The following is a 5,533-nucleotide window of genomic DNA, read 5'->3' on the forward strand; positions in this document are numbered from 1 at the left end:
ACACACACACACACACACACACACACACACACACACACACACACACACACACACACACACACACACACATACGTGTTTGCATGACTTATCAGGACTTATGCCAAAAATGTGACATTTGGGTACATGCCTTTCCAATGGTCCTACAGGCTTGGGAATCAGACTGTTAGTGACCCAGAATTTTAGGAACATAGTGATCTATTGAGATTTTTGCAACTCTGTTTTTTTTTTCTGAACCTGATTTTTATGCTACATTTGAGAACCTTGTCAGGTTTGGTGACATATGACGACCATGACGTCACAGAGTGTTTAAGATTTCAAATTTATGTGACATATGAAGACCATGACGTCACAGAGTGTTTAAGATTTCAAGTTTATGTGACATATGACGACCATGATGTCACAGAGTGTTTAGGATTTCAAGTTTGTGAAATATGACAACCATGATGTCACAGTGTTAAAGATTTTGGGTTCATGTGACATATTAGGGTCCATGGCTTCACAGTGTTTAACATTTCAGGTTTATATGACATATGATGTCCATGACGTCACATAGTGTTACAACATTTCAGGTTTATGTGACATATGAGGCTAATGACATCACAGCGACTTAACAAAACCACCTGAGTTGGTTTAGTTCATGTGTTGTCATTTAAAAAAAATCCCAATCCCATGCTACTGTAATCTAAAACCAAGAAGAGTTTAAAAGAAACATGGGTAACAATTTAATAGTTGATTAAGTGTAACTATTGGTTTTGTGGATTTTGTCGCCAACAATAATCTGGAATAAATACGAAACACTTGCTGTTTATCTTGCTTTTTTAATTGCTGGTAACATACTCAAACTACCACAGAAGATGTGGAAAAACAAATGTTTTTCCTTTTTTTGATATGATTCTGTTATGGACATAGTACTTGATGGCAAGCCAATCTCTGTTCTGTAGAGCTACTAGTTATTTATAGAGGCAGGCTTTACAATCTTTTTTACCTGGTACTTTGTTGCCATTTATAAAATGCAACATGTGTCATTCAACTGCTTCCACTTCTTCACCTTTGCAGCTGTCATAAAGGAGACCAAATACAATGTCTAACTGAAGGAATAATGACTATAACAGTGAAAAGATGCAAAACGTAATATAATATTCTAGTTAATAATGTGGATTATTTATTTACCTCGCTTTGGAGTGGAGCACGTTGAAGAAGCTTGAGACATACCCACTTCCAGCGCTTTGTCCTGCTGTGAATCTGAAAGGAAGAATTAGAAAACTGTAACAAAACTGTAAATGTAAACATTTAACATATTGCACTTTGTAAAAAGAATACACTTTATATCACACTTAACACTTTCAGTCATGACAGAATTGTAATACTTTACCATTGCCCGTTTTGGGTAATAGTGCAACTTTTATGAAACGTATATTTTGTGAAGTGTTCTCTGAAGAATCAGCGCTGCAAACTGTCTCTAAAGAACTATGACCACTGCTTGCTAATGATGAACTGAAACTTCCAGGTTTGTTTGAATTGGTGATTTCTCTCTGTGTTTTAACTATCCCAAATGATTTGATGGTGTCCTTTAAAATATTTTGGGAGAGGCATGGTATGACTCTTAGATCACTGCTGCAAACACTTGTATCTGAAGAACTGCCTCTTGAGTCTGGAACATAGGTTTTATCTTCAAAATCTGTATTGTCTGAGTATTCAAGATCCGATATCTGATGGAAAATTAAATAACTTTAAACTACATTTCTAGGCCAACAACTTTAGTCAAACACTTTTTATATGTACAGGTCGTTAAAATCCTACTATAAATAATATTTGCATTTCTTAATAAGATTTATTTTTAGTAACAGTTTTAATCAGATGGAAATATGTTTCCTAACTACATTTGACACATGCATTATTGCACAACAAGGGTTTCCTCTTAATTTAACTGAAAGTGGCGCACCGCCACATTTTCATTGCCGCCACATCTTGAAAGTACGAGTTTTACGTGAAAACTAATTAAAATAATATAATGTATTGTAGCCCTACAGAAGAAGTCACTTAAAGTCAGACGCTATTTTTAACTTTTCTTACCAACCTTTTTGATAACCAACGGCACAATTCCAACAGGTTTTACCGCCTGTGCAAACACGTTCGTCTCTGTGCTTCCCCAGACACACAACAACAGTTCTAAAAGCCAATACGCTTTCAGGTACGGATGGTGTGATTGTGATCATAGGAACAATGAACATCAAATCAACACCACCAGCAGGTAATTACAGTATGAATGGATATATACATAGCCTATTATTTGCGCACTATTTACAAGTGATGTACCGAAAACACGACCACCGGAAAAATACTTTGATCACTGAAAACAGCGCTGCAGAAACCGGATGTAAACAAGAGGCACGCCATTGTCTGGAGCGTTGTCAGCATTTCTGTGATGTGGACATGAATTGAATTGAATTGAAGAAAAACGAGTGATAAGAAGTACACTAAAAAGAACCAGAAGTACGACAAAGCAAACATAACCTTTGGATTCAACGTAACTACAGTAAGAAAAACATAAAAGTCCGTTGTGTGTTTTATGCCATCTTAACTTTTGCAACATTCTATTTTTTCAGATATGGATTTTTCAAGTGTCAAATTTAGAGCAGATATAGTAAAACAGACATGTAACAACCTGTTGGAGGGATGAAGTCGGTTTATTACTCACATCTGAATCTGGAGAATGTTGAGATGGAAAATCAACAGTTGGTGTCTGCAACAAAATACAAAACTATAATGTCAGAACTCATTAATTATAACATTATCAGCACTTTTTGTTGATAACATTCTGAGCATACAATGCCAGATAAATAGTAAAGATTATAATAGAGTTTCAGCTCTTAGACAATTAATTATGAATGTAACACTCACTAAAATGTGGTTCAGAAAATATGAGGACCTGAATTGAAACACTAATTTTAAAGCTTTGACATTAACATTGTAACACACACTAATCTGGTTCGGAAAATATGAAGACCTTATATGAAACACACCTAAGTCTTTCTTGGTTCAAACAATATAAGGACATGACGAGTGATCACATGTAGAATGTATGTTGTTGACTTGTAACATCACCTGTTTTGCTAAACATGAGTTCTAAACTCCTTACTGACTAACATGGATGTACCCTTACAAAAATGTTGTCATATAAACTGATCTGTGAGAGATTAAAAGGATTAAATGTCTTTCGAAGTATGGGTTGTGTCAAATTTAGAGCAGATATAGTAAAATAGACATGTAATAACCTGTTGGAGGGATGAAGTCGGTTATTAATCATATATGAATCTGGAGAATGTTGAGATGGAAAATCAACAGTTGGTGTCTGTAACAAAACACAAAAATATAATGTCAGAACTAATTAATTATGACATTATCAGCACTCTTTGTTGATAAAATTCTGAGCATATGATGCCGGATAAATAGTAAACATTATTATAGAGTTTCAGCTCTGAAACAATTCATTAAGAATGTAACACACAATAAAATGTGGTTCAGAAAATATGAGGACCTGGATTGAAACACTAATTTGAAAGCTTTGACGTTAACGTTGTTACACACACTAATGTGGTTCAGAAAATATGAGGACCTTACATGAAACACACTAAAATATTTCTTATTTCAAACAATATGAGGACATGACGAGTGATCACATGTAGAATTCATGTTGCTGACAAGTAACATCTCCTGTTTTGGTAAACATGAGTTCTAAACTCCACACTCACTAACATGGATGTACCGGTATCCTTACAACAATGTTGTCATATAAACTGATCTGTGAGAGGTTAAAATGATTAAATGTCTTTCGAAGTATAGTATAGATGTTTCTGAGGTTGAGTTTGCATGTTCTCTCCGTGACTGCGTGGGTTTCCTCCGGGTACTCCGGCTTCCTCCCACCTCCAAAGACTGTGTTGGCCCTGTGATGAGGTGGCGACTTGTCCAGGGTGTACCCCGCCTTCCGCCCGAATGCAGCTGAGATAGGCTCCAGCACCCTCCGCGACCCCAAAAAAGGGACAAGAGGTAGAAAATGGATGGATGGATGAATAGTAAAATAGACAAGTAATAACCTGTTGAAGGGATGAAGTCGGTTAATCGCTCACATCTGAATCTGGAGAATGTTGAGATAGAACATCAACAGTTGGTGTCTGCAACAAAACACACAAATATTATGAGCATATAAATAGTAAAGATAAATAGTAAAGATAATTATAGAGGGTTTCTGTCTCTTGTCCCGCTCATGTCTTGAGAAGAACTCCCCTCAGTACTCGACCACAAAGGATCCTTTTTCAATTGATGCAAGAGCAAATACACCACATCCTGATAATACAGAGTTTATCAATTAACAGTGTTTGGAAAATCTATTTTAAAAAGGAATAATTATAGATAGTAGTTAGGAATAAGCGGTAGAAAATGGATGGATGGAGTTACTAGACCAAACATTTTAATTACTAACAGAATTACTCTTTCATAAATGTAAATAATTACTAAAAAAAGTAATTAACGTGTTACTTAGAAATGATTTTTTTTAAATCTATCATATGCAGTTGAGAGACGTTTCATGAGAGCAGAGTGTGTGTGTGTGTGTGTGTGTGTGCCTTTAAAAGGCCGTGCCTGTTGCCAAGTAACTTGGGACGTCAGCGCCCAGACAGAGCAGAATAGTTCAGCTGTGTTTGTTAGCTTAGCAGCAGCAGTTAAGATAGCTCTGTTGAATGTTTTCACTGGGTTGTATTACTTCTGGTCAATTAAGAGATGGAATGTGCCTCAATAGCTGTCATAACTTCTTGTCTAAAAACGAGGTATTATTTACTTAAACTAAAGCTTGTCACCTTAATCGCTGATTAGTTCCCTCATAGTTACTAGTAATGTACTGTATGTGTGTTTGCGGGTGGATGTGGCCTCTTTCTATTTGATATCAAGTTAATTTTCGTAATTACTTCCGGGGGTTGCTTTCATTAGTAAAAAGATATTACCTGCACTAAACTTGCTGTGCTTCTGACGCTGTCTTGTTGACATACAATCACATCAAAAGTAGCATGCCACATTACATCAAACGCATCGTAACGGCGTTGTAACGTACATAAAAGTAATTAGATTACTCGTTACTGGTAAAAGTAACGGCATTAGTCACGTCGTTATCATATACTGCTGTTATTCCAAACACTGCTAATTAAAGCCATATAATACAACCTCTATTAGACAGTAAGGAAATTATCCAAATGAGATGTTGATACAATTACCGTTGATATGATACATAACAAGACATACCTTTCCAATAATTGATCAACTGGGCCTTAAAACAAGACTTATCACATCCAGATCAAATAAACTCGGCTTCAACCTTGGGATTACGTCTCGCTCTTCTTTTGGACATGATATCTACATCATGTGTTGATGCGCCTAACAAATCCACACATAAAAATGAAAAAAAGTCACTGACACAGAAATAAAACAAATAACTAAATCCTTCAAAAACTGTTAAATTTAGGCTCAGTGCAATCATGAAGCT

The 5,533-nt window shown here is 35.8% G+C and overlaps 2 long non-coding RNA genes across 2 annotated transcripts; both read right to left on the reverse strand.

The window, feature by feature from the left end:
• Positions 1–809: 809 nt before the first annotated feature.
• LOC133611315 (uncharacterized) lies at positions 810–2,746 on the reverse strand. Its single transcript, XR_009815982.1, has 3 exons — positions 2,699–2,746; positions 1,171–1,242; positions 810–1,056 (listed from the first exon to the last, which is right to left on the reverse strand). It is a non-coding gene; the product is annotated as an uncharacterized lncRNA (long non-coding RNA).
• Positions 2,747–3,274: 528 nt separating this feature from the next.
• LOC133611316 (uncharacterized) lies at positions 3,275–5,426 on the reverse strand. Its single transcript, XR_009815983.1, has 3 exons — positions 5,293–5,426; positions 4,095–4,172; positions 3,275–3,352 (listed from the first exon to the last, which is right to left on the reverse strand). It is a non-coding gene; the product is annotated as an uncharacterized lncRNA (long non-coding RNA).
• Positions 5,427–5,533: the final 107 nt, after the last annotated feature.

This window comes from Nerophis lumbriciformis, linkage group LG08 (genome assembly GCF_033978685.3).
Source record: "Nerophis lumbriciformis linkage group LG08, RoL_Nlum_v2.1, whole genome shotgun sequence".
Lineage (NCBI taxonomy): Eukaryota > Metazoa > Chordata > Actinopteri > Syngnathiformes > Syngnathidae > Nerophis > Nerophis lumbriciformis.